This window comes from Lithobates pipiens, unplaced genomic scaffold, assembly GCF_037356315.1.
Source record: "Lithobates pipiens isolate NorthernLeopardFrog02 unplaced genomic scaffold, aLitPip1_a1.2 Scaffold_22, whole genome shotgun sequence".
Taxonomy (NCBI): domain Eukaryota; kingdom Metazoa; phylum Chordata; class Amphibia; order Anura; family Ranidae; genus Lithobates; species Lithobates pipiens.
The window spans coordinates 135628498-135640631 of NW_027507784.1; the positions used below are offsets into that span (position 1 = coordinate 135628498).

The 12134-nt window shown below is 53.4% G+C and overlaps 37 non-coding genes across 37 annotated transcripts; all 37 read right to left on the minus strand.

Annotated features, from left to right (window-relative positions):
- Positions 1–126: 126 nt before the first annotated feature.
- TRNAC-GCA (transfer RNA cysteine (anticodon GCA)) lies at positions 127–198 on the minus strand. The gene has a single exon. It is a non-coding gene; the product is annotated as a tRNA-Cys (tRNA).
- A 127-nt stretch (positions 199–325) lies between these two features.
- On the minus strand, positions 326–397 carry TRNAC-GCA (transfer RNA cysteine (anticodon GCA)). The gene has a single exon. It is a non-coding gene; the product is annotated as a tRNA-Cys (tRNA).
- Positions 398–524: 127 nt separating this feature from the next.
- On the minus strand, positions 525–596 carry TRNAC-GCA (transfer RNA cysteine (anticodon GCA)). Its single transcript has one exon. It is a non-coding gene; the product is annotated as a tRNA-Cys (tRNA).
- A 127-nt stretch (positions 597–723) lies between these two features.
- On the minus strand, positions 724–795 carry TRNAC-GCA (transfer RNA cysteine (anticodon GCA)). The gene has a single exon. It is a non-coding gene; the product is annotated as a tRNA-Cys (tRNA).
- Positions 796–922: 127 nt separating this feature from the next.
- TRNAC-GCA (transfer RNA cysteine (anticodon GCA)) lies at positions 923–994 on the minus strand. Its single transcript has one exon. It is a non-coding gene; the product is annotated as a tRNA-Cys (tRNA).
- A 126-nt stretch (positions 995–1120) lies between these two features.
- Positions 1121–1192, minus strand: TRNAC-GCA (transfer RNA cysteine (anticodon GCA)). The gene has a single exon. It is a non-coding gene; the product is annotated as a tRNA-Cys (tRNA).
- Positions 1193–1320: 128 nt separating this feature from the next.
- Positions 1321–1392, minus strand: TRNAC-GCA (transfer RNA cysteine (anticodon GCA)). The gene has a single exon. It is a non-coding gene; the product is annotated as a tRNA-Cys (tRNA).
- A 127-nt stretch (positions 1393–1519) lies between these two features.
- Positions 1520–1591, minus strand: TRNAC-GCA (transfer RNA cysteine (anticodon GCA)). The gene has a single exon. It is a non-coding gene; the product is annotated as a tRNA-Cys (tRNA).
- A 127-nt stretch (positions 1592–1718) lies between these two features.
- Positions 1719–1790, minus strand: TRNAC-GCA (transfer RNA cysteine (anticodon GCA)). Its single transcript has one exon. It is a non-coding gene; the product is annotated as a tRNA-Cys (tRNA).
- Positions 1791–1917: 127 nt separating this feature from the next.
- Positions 1918–1989, minus strand: TRNAC-GCA (transfer RNA cysteine (anticodon GCA)). The gene has a single exon. It is a non-coding gene; the product is annotated as a tRNA-Cys (tRNA).
- A 127-nt stretch (positions 1990–2116) lies between these two features.
- Positions 2117–2188, minus strand: TRNAC-GCA (transfer RNA cysteine (anticodon GCA)). The gene has a single exon. It is a non-coding gene; the product is annotated as a tRNA-Cys (tRNA).
- A 326-nt stretch (positions 2189–2514) lies between these two features.
- Positions 2515–2586, minus strand: TRNAC-GCA (transfer RNA cysteine (anticodon GCA)). The gene has a single exon. It is a non-coding gene; the product is annotated as a tRNA-Cys (tRNA).
- Positions 2587–2710: 124 nt separating this feature from the next.
- On the minus strand, positions 2711–2782 carry TRNAC-GCA (transfer RNA cysteine (anticodon GCA)). The gene has a single exon. It is a non-coding gene; the product is annotated as a tRNA-Cys (tRNA).
- Positions 2783–3109: 327 nt separating this feature from the next.
- On the minus strand, positions 3110–3181 carry TRNAC-GCA (transfer RNA cysteine (anticodon GCA)). The gene has a single exon. It is a non-coding gene; the product is annotated as a tRNA-Cys (tRNA).
- Positions 3182–5898: 2717 nt separating this feature from the next.
- On the minus strand, positions 5899–5970 carry TRNAC-GCA (transfer RNA cysteine (anticodon GCA)). Its single transcript has one exon. It is a non-coding gene; the product is annotated as a tRNA-Cys (tRNA).
- A 127-nt stretch (positions 5971–6097) lies between these two features.
- Positions 6098–6169, minus strand: TRNAC-GCA (transfer RNA cysteine (anticodon GCA)). Its single transcript has one exon. It is a non-coding gene; the product is annotated as a tRNA-Cys (tRNA).
- A 127-nt stretch (positions 6170–6296) lies between these two features.
- On the minus strand, positions 6297–6368 carry TRNAC-GCA (transfer RNA cysteine (anticodon GCA)). The gene has a single exon. It is a non-coding gene; the product is annotated as a tRNA-Cys (tRNA).
- Positions 6369–6693: 325 nt separating this feature from the next.
- TRNAC-GCA (transfer RNA cysteine (anticodon GCA)) lies at positions 6694–6765 on the minus strand. The gene has a single exon. It is a non-coding gene; the product is annotated as a tRNA-Cys (tRNA).
- A 128-nt stretch (positions 6766–6893) lies between these two features.
- On the minus strand, positions 6894–6965 carry TRNAC-GCA (transfer RNA cysteine (anticodon GCA)). Its single transcript has one exon. It is a non-coding gene; the product is annotated as a tRNA-Cys (tRNA).
- A 127-nt stretch (positions 6966–7092) lies between these two features.
- On the minus strand, positions 7093–7164 carry TRNAC-GCA (transfer RNA cysteine (anticodon GCA)). The gene has a single exon. It is a non-coding gene; the product is annotated as a tRNA-Cys (tRNA).
- Positions 7165–7291: 127 nt separating this feature from the next.
- On the minus strand, positions 7292–7363 carry TRNAC-GCA (transfer RNA cysteine (anticodon GCA)). Its single transcript has one exon. It is a non-coding gene; the product is annotated as a tRNA-Cys (tRNA).
- Positions 7364–7490: 127 nt separating this feature from the next.
- TRNAC-GCA (transfer RNA cysteine (anticodon GCA)) lies at positions 7491–7562 on the minus strand. The gene has a single exon. It is a non-coding gene; the product is annotated as a tRNA-Cys (tRNA).
- Positions 7563–7690: 128 nt separating this feature from the next.
- Positions 7691–7762, minus strand: TRNAC-GCA (transfer RNA cysteine (anticodon GCA)). The gene has a single exon. It is a non-coding gene; the product is annotated as a tRNA-Cys (tRNA).
- Positions 7763–7889: 127 nt separating this feature from the next.
- Positions 7890–7961, minus strand: TRNAC-GCA (transfer RNA cysteine (anticodon GCA)). The gene has a single exon. It is a non-coding gene; the product is annotated as a tRNA-Cys (tRNA).
- Positions 7962–8087: 126 nt separating this feature from the next.
- On the minus strand, positions 8088–8159 carry TRNAC-GCA (transfer RNA cysteine (anticodon GCA)). The gene has a single exon. It is a non-coding gene; the product is annotated as a tRNA-Cys (tRNA).
- Positions 8160–8286: 127 nt separating this feature from the next.
- On the minus strand, positions 8287–8358 carry TRNAC-GCA (transfer RNA cysteine (anticodon GCA)). The gene has a single exon. It is a non-coding gene; the product is annotated as a tRNA-Cys (tRNA).
- Positions 8359–10077: 1719 nt separating this feature from the next.
- TRNAC-GCA (transfer RNA cysteine (anticodon GCA)) lies at positions 10078–10149 on the minus strand. The gene has a single exon. It is a non-coding gene; the product is annotated as a tRNA-Cys (tRNA).
- Positions 10150–10276: 127 nt separating this feature from the next.
- Positions 10277–10348, minus strand: TRNAC-GCA (transfer RNA cysteine (anticodon GCA)). The gene has a single exon. It is a non-coding gene; the product is annotated as a tRNA-Cys (tRNA).
- A 117-nt stretch (positions 10349–10465) lies between these two features.
- TRNAC-GCA (transfer RNA cysteine (anticodon GCA)) lies at positions 10466–10537 on the minus strand. Its single transcript has one exon. It is a non-coding gene; the product is annotated as a tRNA-Cys (tRNA).
- A 123-nt stretch (positions 10538–10660) lies between these two features.
- TRNAC-GCA (transfer RNA cysteine (anticodon GCA)) lies at positions 10661–10732 on the minus strand. The gene has a single exon. It is a non-coding gene; the product is annotated as a tRNA-Cys (tRNA).
- Positions 10733–10859: 127 nt separating this feature from the next.
- Positions 10860–10931, minus strand: TRNAC-GCA (transfer RNA cysteine (anticodon GCA)). The gene has a single exon. It is a non-coding gene; the product is annotated as a tRNA-Cys (tRNA).
- A 125-nt stretch (positions 10932–11056) lies between these two features.
- Positions 11057–11128, minus strand: TRNAC-GCA (transfer RNA cysteine (anticodon GCA)). The gene has a single exon. It is a non-coding gene; the product is annotated as a tRNA-Cys (tRNA).
- Positions 11129–11254: 126 nt separating this feature from the next.
- TRNAC-GCA (transfer RNA cysteine (anticodon GCA)) lies at positions 11255–11326 on the minus strand. The gene has a single exon. It is a non-coding gene; the product is annotated as a tRNA-Cys (tRNA).
- Positions 11327–11453: 127 nt separating this feature from the next.
- On the minus strand, positions 11454–11525 carry TRNAC-GCA (transfer RNA cysteine (anticodon GCA)). Its single transcript has one exon. It is a non-coding gene; the product is annotated as a tRNA-Cys (tRNA).
- Positions 11526–11652: 127 nt separating this feature from the next.
- Positions 11653–11724, minus strand: TRNAC-GCA (transfer RNA cysteine (anticodon GCA)). Its single transcript has one exon. It is a non-coding gene; the product is annotated as a tRNA-Cys (tRNA).
- A 128-nt stretch (positions 11725–11852) lies between these two features.
- Positions 11853–11924, minus strand: TRNAC-GCA (transfer RNA cysteine (anticodon GCA)). Its single transcript has one exon. It is a non-coding gene; the product is annotated as a tRNA-Cys (tRNA).
- Positions 11925–12052: 128 nt separating this feature from the next.
- Positions 12053–12124, minus strand: TRNAC-GCA (transfer RNA cysteine (anticodon GCA)). Its single transcript has one exon. It is a non-coding gene; the product is annotated as a tRNA-Cys (tRNA).
- Positions 12125–12134: the final 10 nt, after the last annotated feature.

Consider the following 12134-nt stretch of genomic DNA (forward strand, 5'->3'; position numbering starts at 1 on the left):
TGCCTTGTCCTCGGTGTTTGAATTTTTTTTTTTTTTGTTTTTTTTTTGTGCTAAACCGGCTCGACGGCATCGGTAAAGACACTCGCCGGCTCTCCCTTTTTCGGCGCGACTGCGGGCAAAACGCCGAGGGGGCACCCGGATTTGAACCGAGGACCTCTCGATCTGCAGTCGAATGCTCTGCCACTGAGCTATACCCCCCTTGCCTTGTCCTCGGTGTTTGAATTTTTTTTTTTTTTGTTTTTTTTTGTGCTAAACCGGCTCGACGGCATCGGTAAAGACACTCGCCGGCTCCCCCTTTTTCGGCGCGACTGCGGGCAAAACGCCGAGGGGGCACCCGGATTTGAACCGAGGACCTCTCGATCTGCAGTCGAATGCTCTGCCACTGAGCTATACCCCCCTTGCCTTGTCCTCGGTGTTTGAATTTTTTTTTTTTTTGTTTTTTTTTGTGCTAAACCGGCTCGACGGCATCGGTAAAGACACTCGCCGGCTCCCCCTTTTTCGGCGCGACTGCGGGCAAAACGCCGAGGGGGCACCCGGATTTGAACCGAGGACCTCTCGATCTGCAGTCGAATGCTCTGCCACTGAGCTATACCCCCCTTGCCTTGTCCTCTGTGTTTGAATTTTTTTTTTTTTTGTTTTTTTTTGTGCTAAACCGGCTCGACGGCATCGGTAAAGACACTCGCCGGCTCCCCCTTTTTCGGCGCGACTGCGGGCAAAACGCCGAGGGGGCACCCGGATTTGAACCGAGGACCTCTCGATCTGCAGTCGAATGCTCTGCCACTGAGCTATACCCCCCTTGCCTTGTCCTCGGTGTTTGAATTTTTTTTTTTTTTGTTTTTTTTTGTGCTAAACCGGCTCGATGGCATCGGTAAAGACACTCGCCGGCTCCCCCTTTTTCGGCGCGACTGCGGGCAAAACGCCGAGGGGGCACCCGGATTTGAACCGAGGACCTCTCGATCTGCAGTCGAATGCTCTGCCACTGAGCTATACCCCCCTTGCCTTGTCCTCGGTGTTTGAATTTTTTTTTTTTTGTTTTTTTTTGTGCTAAACCGGCTCGACGGCATCGGTAAAGACACTCGCCGGCTCCCCCTTTTTCGGCGCGACTGCGGGCAAAACGCCGAGGGGGCACCCGGATTTGAACCGAGGACCTCTCGATCTGCAGTCGAATGCTCTGCCACTGAGCTATACCCCCCTTGCCTTGTCCTCGGTGTTTGAATTTTTTTTTTTTTTGGTTTTTTTTTGTGCTAAACCGGCTCGACGGCATCGGTAAAGACACTCGCCGGCTCTCCCTTTTTCGGCGCGACTGCGGGCAAAACGCCGAGGGGGCACCCGGATTTGAACCGAGGACCTCTCGATCTGCAGTCGAATGCTCTGCCACTGAGCTATACCCCCCTTGCCTTGTCCTCGGTGTTTGAATTTTTTTTTTTTTTGTTTTTTTTTGTGCTAAACCGGCTCGACGGCATCGGTAAAGACACTCGCCGGCTCTCCCTTTTTCGGCGCGACTGCGGGCAAAACGCCGAGGGGGCACCCGGATTTGAACCGAGGACCTCTCGATCTGCAGTCGAATGCTCTGCCACTGAGCTATACCCCCCTTGCCTTGTCCTCGGTGTTTGAATTTTTTTTTTTTTTGTTTTTTTTTGTGCTAAACCGGCTCGACGGCATCGGTAAAGACACTCGCCGGCTCCCCCTTTTTCGGCGCGACTGCGGGCAAAACGCCGAGGGGGCACCCGGATTTGAACCGAGGACCTCTCGATCTGCAGTCGAATGCTCTGCCACTGAGCTATACCCCCCTTGCCTTGTCCTCGGTGTTTGAATTTTTTTTTTTTTTGTTTTTTTTTGTGCTAAACCGGCTCGACGGCATCGGTAAAGACACTCGCCGGCTCTCCCTTTTTCGGCGCGACTGCGGGCAAAACGCCGAGGGGGCACCCGGATTTGAACCGAGGACCTCTCGATCTGCAGTCGAATGCTCTGCCACTGAGCTATACCCCCCTTGCCTTGTCCTCGGTGTTTGAATTTTTTTTTTTTTTGTTTTTTTTTGTGCTAAACCGGCTCGACAGCATCGGTAAAGACACTCGCCGGCTCTCCCTTTTTCGGCGCGACTGCGGGCAAAACGCCGAGGGGGCACCCGGATTTGAACCGAGGACCTCTCGATCTGCAGTCGAATGCTCTGCCACTGAGCTATACCCCCCTTGCCTTGTCCTCGGTGTTTGAATTTTTTTTTTTTTTGTTTTTTTTGTGCTAAACCGGCTCGACGGCATCGGTAAAGACACTCGCCGGCTCTCCCTTTTTCGGCGCGACTGCGGGCAAAACGCCGAGGGGGGCACCCGGATTTGAACCGAGGACCTCTCGATCTGCAGTCGAATGCTCTGCCACTGAGCTATACCCCCCTTGCCTTGTCCTCGGTGTTTGAATTTTTTTTTTTTTTGTTTTTTTTTGTGCTAAACCGGCTCGACGGCATCGGTAAAGACACACGCCGGCTCTCCCCTTTTTCGGCGCGACTGCGGGCAAACGCCGAGGGGGCACCCGGATTTGAACCGAGGACCTCTCGATCTGCAGTCGAATGCTCTGCCACTGAGCTATACCCCCCTTGCCTTGTCCTCGGTGTTTGAATTTTTTTTTTTTTGTTTTTTTTGTGCTAAACCGGCTCGACGGCATCGGTAAAGACACTCGCCGGCTCCCCTTTTTCGGCGCGACTGCGGGCAAAACGCCGAGGGGGCACCCGGATTTGAACCGAGGACCTCTCGATCTGCAGTCGAATGCTCTGCCACTGAGCTATACCCCCCTTGCCTTGTCCTCGGTGTTTGAATTTTTTTTTTTTTTTGTTTTTTTTTGTGCTAAACCGGCTCGACGGCATCGGTAAAGACACTCGCCGGCTCTCCCTTTTTCGGCGCGACTGCGGGCAAAACGCCGAGGGGGCACCCGGATTTGAACCGACGACCTCTCGATCTGCAGTCGAATGCTCTGCCACTGAGCTATACCCCCCTTGCCTTGTCCTCGGTGTTTGAATTTTTTTTTTTTTTGTTTTTTTTTGTGCTAAACCGGCTCGACGGCATCGGTAAAGACACTCGCCGGCTCTCCCTTTTTCGGCGCGACTGCGGGCAAAACGCCGAGGGGGCACCCGGATTTGAACCGAGGACCTCTCGATCTGCAGTCGAATGCTCTGCCACTGAGCTATACCCCCCTTGCCTTGTCCTCGGTGTTTGAATTTTTTTTTTTTTTTGTTTTTTTTGTGCTAAACCGGCTCGACGGCATCGGTAAAGACACTCGCCGGCTCTCCCTTTTCGGCGCGACTGCGGGCAAAACGCCGAGGGGGCACCCGGATTTGAACCGACGACCTCTCGATCTGCAGTCGAATGCTCTGCCACTGAGCTATACCCCCCTTGCCTTGTCCTCGGTGTTTGAATTTTTTTTTTTTTGTTTTTTTTGTGCTAAACCGGCTCGACGGCATCGGTAAAGACACTCGCCGGCTCTCCCTTTTTCGGCGCGACTGCGGGCAAAACGCCGAGGGGGCACCCGGATTTGAACCGACGACCTCTCGATCTGCAGTCGAATGCTCTGCCACTGAGCTATACCCCCCTTGCCTTGTCCTCGGTGTTTGAATTTTTTTTTTTTTTGTTTTTTTTTGTGCTAAACCGGCTCGACGGCATCGGTAAAGACACTCGCCGGCTCTCCCTTTTTCGGCGCGACTGCGGGCAAAACGCCGAGGGGGCACCCGGATTTGAACCGACGACCTCTCGATCTGCAGTCGAATGCTCTGCCACTGAGCTATACCCCCCTTGCCTTGTCCTCGGTGTTTGAATTTTTTTTTTTGTTTGTTTTTTTTTGTGCTAAACCGGCTCGACGGCATCGGTAAAGACACTCGCCGGCTCTCCCTTTTTCGGCGCGACTGCGGGCAAAACGCCGAGGGGGCACCCGGGATTTGAACCGACGACCTCTCGATCTGCAGTCGAATGCTCTGCCACTGAGCTATACCCCCCTTGCCTTGTCCTCGGTGTTTGAATTTTTTTTTGTTTGTTTTTTTTTGTGCTAAACCGGCTCGACGGCATCGGTAAAGACACTCGCCGGCTCTCCCTTTTTCGGCGCGACTGCGGGCAAAACGCCGAGGGGGCACCCGGATTTGAACCGACGACCTCTCGATCTGCAGTCGAATGCTCTGCCACTGAGCTATACCCCCCTTGCCTTGTCCTCGGTGTTTGAATTTTTTTTTTTGTTTGTTTTTTTTTGTGCTAAACCGGCTCGACGGCATCGGTAAAGACACTCGCCGGCTCTCCCTTTTTCGGCGCGACTGCGGGCAAAACGCCGAGGGGGCACCCGGATTTGAACCGACGACCTCTCGATCTGCAGTCGAATGCTCTGCCACTGAGCTATACCCCCCTTGCCTTGTCCTCGGTGTTTGAATTTTTTTTTTTGTTTGTTTTTTTTTGTGCTAAACCGGCTCGACGGCATCGGTAAAGACACTCGCCGGCTCTCCCTTTTTCGGCGCGACTGCGGGCAAAACGCCGAGGGGGCACCCGGATTTGAACCGACGACCTCTCGATCTGCAGTCGAATGCTCTGCCACTGAGCTATACCCCCCTTGCCTTGTCCTCGGTGTTTGAATTTTTTTTTTTTTTGTTTTTTTTTGTGCTAAACCGGCTCGACGGCATCGGTAAAGACACTCGCCGGCTCTCCCTTTTTCGGCGCGACTGCGGGCAAAACGCCGAGGGGGCACCCGGATTTGAACCGACGACCTCTCGATCTGCAGTCGAATGCTCTGCCACTGAGCTATACCCCCCTTGCCTTGTCCTCGGTGTTTGAATTTTTTTTTTTTTTGTTTTTTTTTGTGCTAAACCGGCTCGACGGCATCGGTAAAGACACTCGCCGGCTCTCCCTTTTTCGGCGCGACTGCGGGCAAAACGCCGAGGGGGCACCCGGATTTGAACCGACGACCTCTCGATCTGCAGTCGAATGCTCTGCCACTGAGCTATACCCCCCTTGCCTTGTCCTCGGTGTTTGAATTTTTTTTTTTTTTTGTTTTTTTTTGTGCTAAACCGGCTCGACGGCATCGGTAAAGACACTCGCCGGCTCTCCCTTTTTCGGCGCGACTGCGGGCAAAACGCCGAGGGGGCACCCGGATTTGAACCGACGACCTCTCGATCTGCAGTCGAATGCTCTGCCACTGAGCTATACCCCCCTTGCCTTGTCCTCGGTGTTTGAATTTTTTTTTTTTTTGTTTTTTTTTGTGCTAAACCGGCTCGACGGCATCGGTAAAGACACTCGCCGGCTCTCCCTTTTTCGGCGCGACTGCGGGCAAAACGCCGAGGGGGCACCCGGATTTGAACCGACGACCTCTCGATCTGCAGTCGAATGCTCTGCCACTGAGCTATACCCCCCTTGCCTTGTCCTCGGTGTTTGAATTTTTTTTTTTTTTGTTTTTTTTTGTGCTAAACCGGCTCGACGGCATCGGTAAAGACACTCGCCGGCTCTCCCTTTTTCGGCGCGACTGCGGGCAAAACGCCGAGGGGGCACCCGGATTTGAACCGACGACCTCTCGATCTGCAGTCGAATGCTCTGCCACTGAGCTATACCCCCCTTGCCTTGTCCTCGGTGTTTGAATTTTTTTTTTTTTTTGTTTTTTTTTGTGCTAAACCGGCTCGACGGCATCGGTAAAGACACTCGCCGGCTCTCCCTTTTTCGGCGCGACTGCGGGCAAAACGCCGAGGGGGCACCCGGATTTGAACCGACGACCTCTCGATCTGCAGTCGAATGCTCTGCCACTGAGCTATACCCCCCTTGCCTTGTCCTCGGTGTTTGAATTTTTTTTTTTTTTTGTTTTTTTTTGTGCTAAACCGGCTCGACGGCATCGGTAAAGACACTCGCCGGCTCTCCCTTTTTCGGCGCGACTGCGGGCAAAACGCCGAGGGGGCACCCGGATTTGAACCGAGGACCTCTCGATCTGCAGTCGAATGCTCTGCCACTGAGCTATACCCCCCTTGCCTTGTCCTCGGTGTTTGAATTTTTATTTTTTTTGTTTTTTTTTGTGCTAAACCGGCTCGACGGCATCGGTAAAGACACTCGCCGGCTCTCCCTTTTTCGGCGCGACTGCGGGCAAAACGCCGAGGGGGCACCCGGATTTGAACCGAGGACCTCTCGATCTGCAGTCGAATGCTCTGCCACTGAGCTATACCCCCCTTGCCTTGTCCTCGGTGTTTGAATTTTTTTTTTTTTTGTTTTTTTTTGTGCTAAACCGGCTCGACGGCATCGGTAAAGACACTCGCCGGCTCTCCCTTTTTCGGCGCGACTGCGGGCAAAACGCCGAGGGGGCACCCGGATTTGAACCGAGGACCTCTCGATCTGCAGTCGAATGCTCTGCCACTGAGCTATACCCCCCTTGCCTTGTCCTCGGTGTTTGAATTTTTTTTTTTTTTGTTTTTTTTTGTGCTAAACCGGCTCGACGGCATCGGTAAAGACACTCGCCGGCTCTCCCTTTTTCGGCGCGACTGCGGGCAAAACGCCGAGGGGGCACCCGGATTTGAACCGACGACCTCTCGATCTGCAGTCGAATGCTCTGCCACTGAGCTATACCCCCCTTGCCTTGTCCTCGGTGTTTGAATTTTTTTTTTTTTTTTTTTTTTTGTGCTAAACCGGCTCGACGGCATCGGTAAAGACACTCGCCGGCTCTCCCTTTTTCGGCGCGACTGCGGGCAAAACGCCGAGGGGGCACCCGGATTTGAACCGAGGACCTCTCGATCTGCAGTCGAATGCTCTGCCACTGAGCTATACCCCCCTTGCCTTGTCCTCGGTGTTTGAATTTTTTTTTTTTTTTGTTTTTTTTTGTGCTAAACCGGCTCGACGGCATCGGTAAAGACACTCGCCGGCTCTCCCTTTTTCGGCGCGACTGCGGGCAAAACGCCGAGGGGGCACCCGGATTTGAACCGAGGACCTCTCGATCTGCAGTCGAATGCTCTGCCACTGAGCTATACCCCCCTTGCCTTGTCCTCGGTGTTTGAATTTTTTTTTTTTTTGTTTTTTTTTGTGCTAAACCGGCTCGACGGCATCGGTAAAGACACTCGCCGGCTCTCCCTTTTTCGGCGCGACTGCGGGCAAAACGCCGAGGGGGCACCCGGATTTGAACCGAGGACCTCTCGATCTGCAGTCGAATGCTCTGCCACTGAGCTATACCCCCCTTGCCTTGTCCTCGGTGTTTGAATTTTTTTTTTTTTTGTTTTTTTTTGTGCTAAACCGGCTCGACGGCATCGGTAAAGACACTCGCCGGCTCTCCCTTTTTCGGCGCGACTGCGGGCAAAACGCCGAGGGGGCACCCGGATTTGAACCGAGGACCTCTCGATCTGCAGTCGAATGCTCTGCCACTGAGCTATACCCCCCTTGCCTTGTCCTCGGTGTTTGAATTTTTTTTTTTTTTTTTTTTTTTTGTGCTAAACCGGCTCGACGGCATCGGTAAAGACACTCGCCGGCTCTCCCTTTTTCGGCGCGACTGCGGGCAAAACGCCGAGGGGGCACCCGGATTTGAACCGAGGACCTCTCGATCTGCAGTCGAATGCTCTGCCACTGAGCTATACCCCCCTTGCCTTGTCCTCGGTGTTTGAATTTTTTTTTTTTTTTGTTTTTTTTTGTGCTAAACCGGCTCGACGGCATCGGTAAAGACACTCGCCGGCTCTCCCTTTTTCGGCGCGACTGCGGGCAAAACGCCGAGGGGGCACCCGGATTTGAACCGAGGACCTCTCGATCTGCAGTCGAATGCTCTGCCACTGAGCTATACCCCCCTTGCCTTGTCCTCGGTGTTTGAATTTTTTTTTTTTTTGTTTTTTTTTGTGCTAAACCGGCTCGACGGCATCGGTAAAGACACTCGCCGGCTCTCCCTTTTTCGGCGCGACTGCGGGCAAAACGCCGAGGGGGCACCCGGATTTGAACCGAGGACCTCTCGATCTGCAGTCGAATGCTCTGCCACTGAGCTATACCCCCCTTGCCTTGTCCTCGGTGTTTGAATTTTTTTTTTTTTTGTTTTTTTTGTGCTAAACCGGCTCGACGGCATCGGTAAAGACACTCGCCGGCTCTCCCTTTTTCGGCGCGACTGCGGGCAAAACGCCGAGGGGGCACCCGGATTTGAACCGAGGACCTCTCGATCTGCAGTCGAATGCTCTGCCACTGAGCTATACCCCCCTTGCCTTGTCCTCGGTGTTTGAATTTTTTTTTTTTTTGTTTTTTTTTGTGCTAAACCGGCTCGACGGCATCGGTAAAGACACTCGCCGGCTCTCCCTTTTTCGGCGCGACTGCGGGCAAAACGCCGAGGGGGCACCCGGATTTGAACCGAGGACCTCTCGATCTGCAGTCGAATGCTCTGCCACTGAGCTATACCCCCCTTGCCTTGTCCTCGGTGTTTGAATTTTTTTTTTTTTTGTTTTTTTTTGTGCTAAACCGGCTCGACGGCATCGGTAAAGACACTCGCCGGCTCTCCCTTTTTCGGCGCGACTGCGGGCAAAACGCCGAGGGGGCACCCGGATTTGAACCGACGACCTCTCGATCTGCAGTCGAATGCTCTGCCACTGAGCTATACCCCCCTTGCCTTGTCCTCGGTGTTTGAATTTTTTTTTTTTTTGTTTTTTTTTGTGCTAAACCGGCTCGACGGCATCGGTAAAGACACTCGCCGGCTCTCCCTTTTTCGGCGCGACTGCGGGCAAAACGCCGAGGGGGCACCCGGATTTGAACCGACGACCTCTCGATCTGCAGTCGAATGCTCTGCCACTGAGCTATACCCCCCTTGCCTTGTCCTCGGTGTTTGAATTTTTTTTTTTTTTGTTTTTTTTTGTGCTAAACCGGCTCGACGGCATCGGTAAAGACACTCGCCGGCTCTCCCTTTTTCGGCGCGACTGCGGGCAAAACGCCGAGGGGGCACCCGGATTTGAACCGACGACCTCTCGATCTGCAGTCGAATGCTCTGCCACTGAGCTATACCCCCCTTGCCTTGTCCTCGGTGTTTGAATTTTTTTTTTTTTTGTTTTTTTTTGTGCTAAACCGGCTCGACGGCATCGGTAAAGACACTCGCCGGCTCTCCCTTTTTCGGCGCGACTGCGGGCAAAACGCCGAGGGGGCACCCGGATTTGAACCGACGACCTCTCGATCTGCAGTCGAATGCTCTGCCACTGAGCTATACCCCCCTTGCCTTGTCCTCGGTGTTTGAATTTTTTTTTTTTTTGTTTTTTTTTTTGTGCTAAACCGGCTCGACGGCATCGGTAAAGACACTCGCCGGCTCCCCCTTTTTCGGCGCGACTGCGGGCAAAACGCCGAGGGGGCACCCGGATTTGAACCGACGACCTCTCGATCTGCAGTCGAATGCTCTGCCACTGAGCTATACCCCCCTTGCCTTGTCCTCGGTGTTTGAATTTTTTTTTTTTTTGTTTTTTTTTGTGCTAAACCGGCTCGACGGCATCGGTAAAGACACTCGCCGGCTCCCCCTTTTTCGGCGCGACTGCGGGCAAAACGCCGAGGGGGCACCCGGATTTGAACCGACGACCTCTCGATCTGCAGTCGAATGCTCTGCCACTGAGCTATACCCCCCTTGCCTTGTCCTCGGTGTTTGAATTTTTTTTTTTTTTGTTTTTTTTTGTGCTAAACCGGCTCGACGGCATCGGTAAAGACACTCGCCGGCTCCCCCTTTTTCGGCGCGACTGCGGGCAAAACGCCGAGGGGGCACCCGGATTTGAACCGACGACCTCTCGATCTGCAGTCGAATGCTCTGCCACTGAGCTATACCCCCCTTGCCTTGTCCTCGGTGTTTGAATTTTTTTTTTTTTTGTTTTTTTTGTGCTAAACCGGCTCGACGGCATCGGTAAAGACACTCGCCGGCTCCCCCTTTTTCGGCGCGACTGCGGGCAAAACGCCGAGGGGGCACCCGGATTTGAACCGACGACCTCTCGATCTGCAGTCGAATGCTCTGCCACTGAGCTATACCCCCCTTGCCTTGTCCTCGGTGTTTGAATTTTTTTTTTTTTGTTTTTTTTTGTGCTAAACCGGCTCGACGGCATCGGTAAAGACACTCGCCGGCTCCCCCTTTTTCGGCGCGACTGCGGGCAAAACGCCGAGGGGGCACCCGGATTTGAACCGAGGACCTCTCGATCTGCAGTCGAATGCTCTGCCACTGAGCTATACCCCCCTTGCCTTGTCCTCGGTGTTTGAATTTTTTTTTTTTTTGTTTTTTTTTGTGCTAAACCGGCTCGACGGCATCGGTAAAGACACTCGCCGGCTCTCCCTTTTTCGGCGCGACTGCGGGCAAAACGCCGAGGGGGCACCCGGATTTGAACCGAGGACCTCTCGATCTGCAGTCGAATGCTCTGCCACTGAGCTATACCCCCCTTGCCTTGTCCTCGGTGTTTGAATTTTTTTTTTTTTTGTGCTAAACCGGCTCGACGGCATCGGTAAAGACACTCGCCGGCTCTCCCTTTTTCGGCGCGACTGCGGGCAAAACGCCGAGGGGGCACCCGGATTTGAACCGAGGACCTCTCGATCTGCAGTCGAATGCTCTGCCACTGAGCTATACCCCCTTGCCTTGTCCTCGGTGTTGAATTTTTTTTTTTTTGTTTTTTTTGTGCTAAACCGGCTCGACGGCATCGGTAAAGACACTCGCCGGCTCTCCCTTTTTCGGCGCGACTGCGGGCAAAACGCCGAGGGGGCACCCGGATTTGAACCGAGGACCTCTCGATCTGCAGTCGAATGCTCTGCCACTGAGCTATACCCCCCTTGCCTTGTCCTCGGTGTTTGAATTTTTTTTTTTTTTGTTTTTTTTTGTGCTAAACCGGCTCGACGGCATCGGTAAAGACACTCGCCGGCTCTCCCTTTTTCGGCGCGACTGCGGGCAAAACGCCGAGGGGGCACCCGGATTTGAACCGAGGACCTCTCGATCTGCAGTCGAATGCTCTGCCACTGAGCTATACCCCCCTTGCCTTGTCCTCGGTGTTTGATTTTTTTTTTTTTTTTTTTTTTTGTGCTAAACCGGCTCGACGGCATCGGTAAAGACACTCGCCGGCTCTCCCTTTTTCGGCGCGACTGCGGGCAAAACGCCGAGGGGGCACCCGGATTTGAACCGAGGACCTCTCGATCTGCAGTCGAATGCTCTGCCACTGAGCTATACCCCCCTTGCCTTGTCCTCGGTGTTTGAATTTTTTTTTTTTTTGTTTTTTTTGTGCTAAAACCGGCTCGACGGCATCGGTAAGACACTCGCCGGCTCTCCCTTTTTCGGCGCGACTGCGGGCAAAACGCCGAGGGGGCACCCGGATTTGAACCGAGGACCTCTCGATCTGCAGTCGAATGCTCTGCCACTGAGCTATACCCCCCTTGCCTTGTCCTCGGTGTTTGAATTTTTTTTTTTTTGTTTTTTTTTTGTGCTAAACCGGCTCGACGGCATCGGTAAAGACACTCGCCGGCTCTCCCTTTTTCGGCGCGACTGCGGGCAAAACGCCGAGGGGGCACCCGGATTTGAACCGAGGACCTCTCGATCTGCAGTCGAATGCTCTGCCACTGAGCTATACCCCCCTTGCCTTGTCCTCGGTGTTTGAATTTTTTTTTTTTTTTGTTTTTTTTGTGCTAAACCGGCTCGACGGCATCGGTAAAGACACTCGCCGGCTCTCCCTTTTTCGGCGCGACTGCGGGCAAAACGCCGAGGGGGCACCCGGATTTGAACCGAGGACCTCTCGATCTGCAGTCGAATGCTCTGCCACTGAGCTATACCCCCCTTGCCTTGTCCTCGGTGTTTGAATTTTTTTTTTTGTTTGTTTTTTTTTGTGCTAAACCGGCTCGACGGCATCGGTAAAGACACTCGCCGGCTCTCCCTTTTTCGGCGCGACTGCGGGCAAAACGCCGAGGGGGCACCCGGATTTGAACCGAGGACCTCTCGATCTGCAGTCGAATGCTCTGCCACTGAGCTATACCCCCCTTGCCTTGTCCTGGTGTTTGAATTTTTTTTTTTTGTTTGTTTTTTTTTGTGCTAAACCGGCTCGACGGCATCGGTAAAGACACTCGCCGGCTCTCCCTTTTTCGGCGCGACTGCGGGCAAAACGCCGAGGGGGCACCCGGATTTGAACCGAGGACCTCTCGATCTGCAGTCGAATGCTCTGCCACTGAGCTATACCCCCCTTGCCTTGT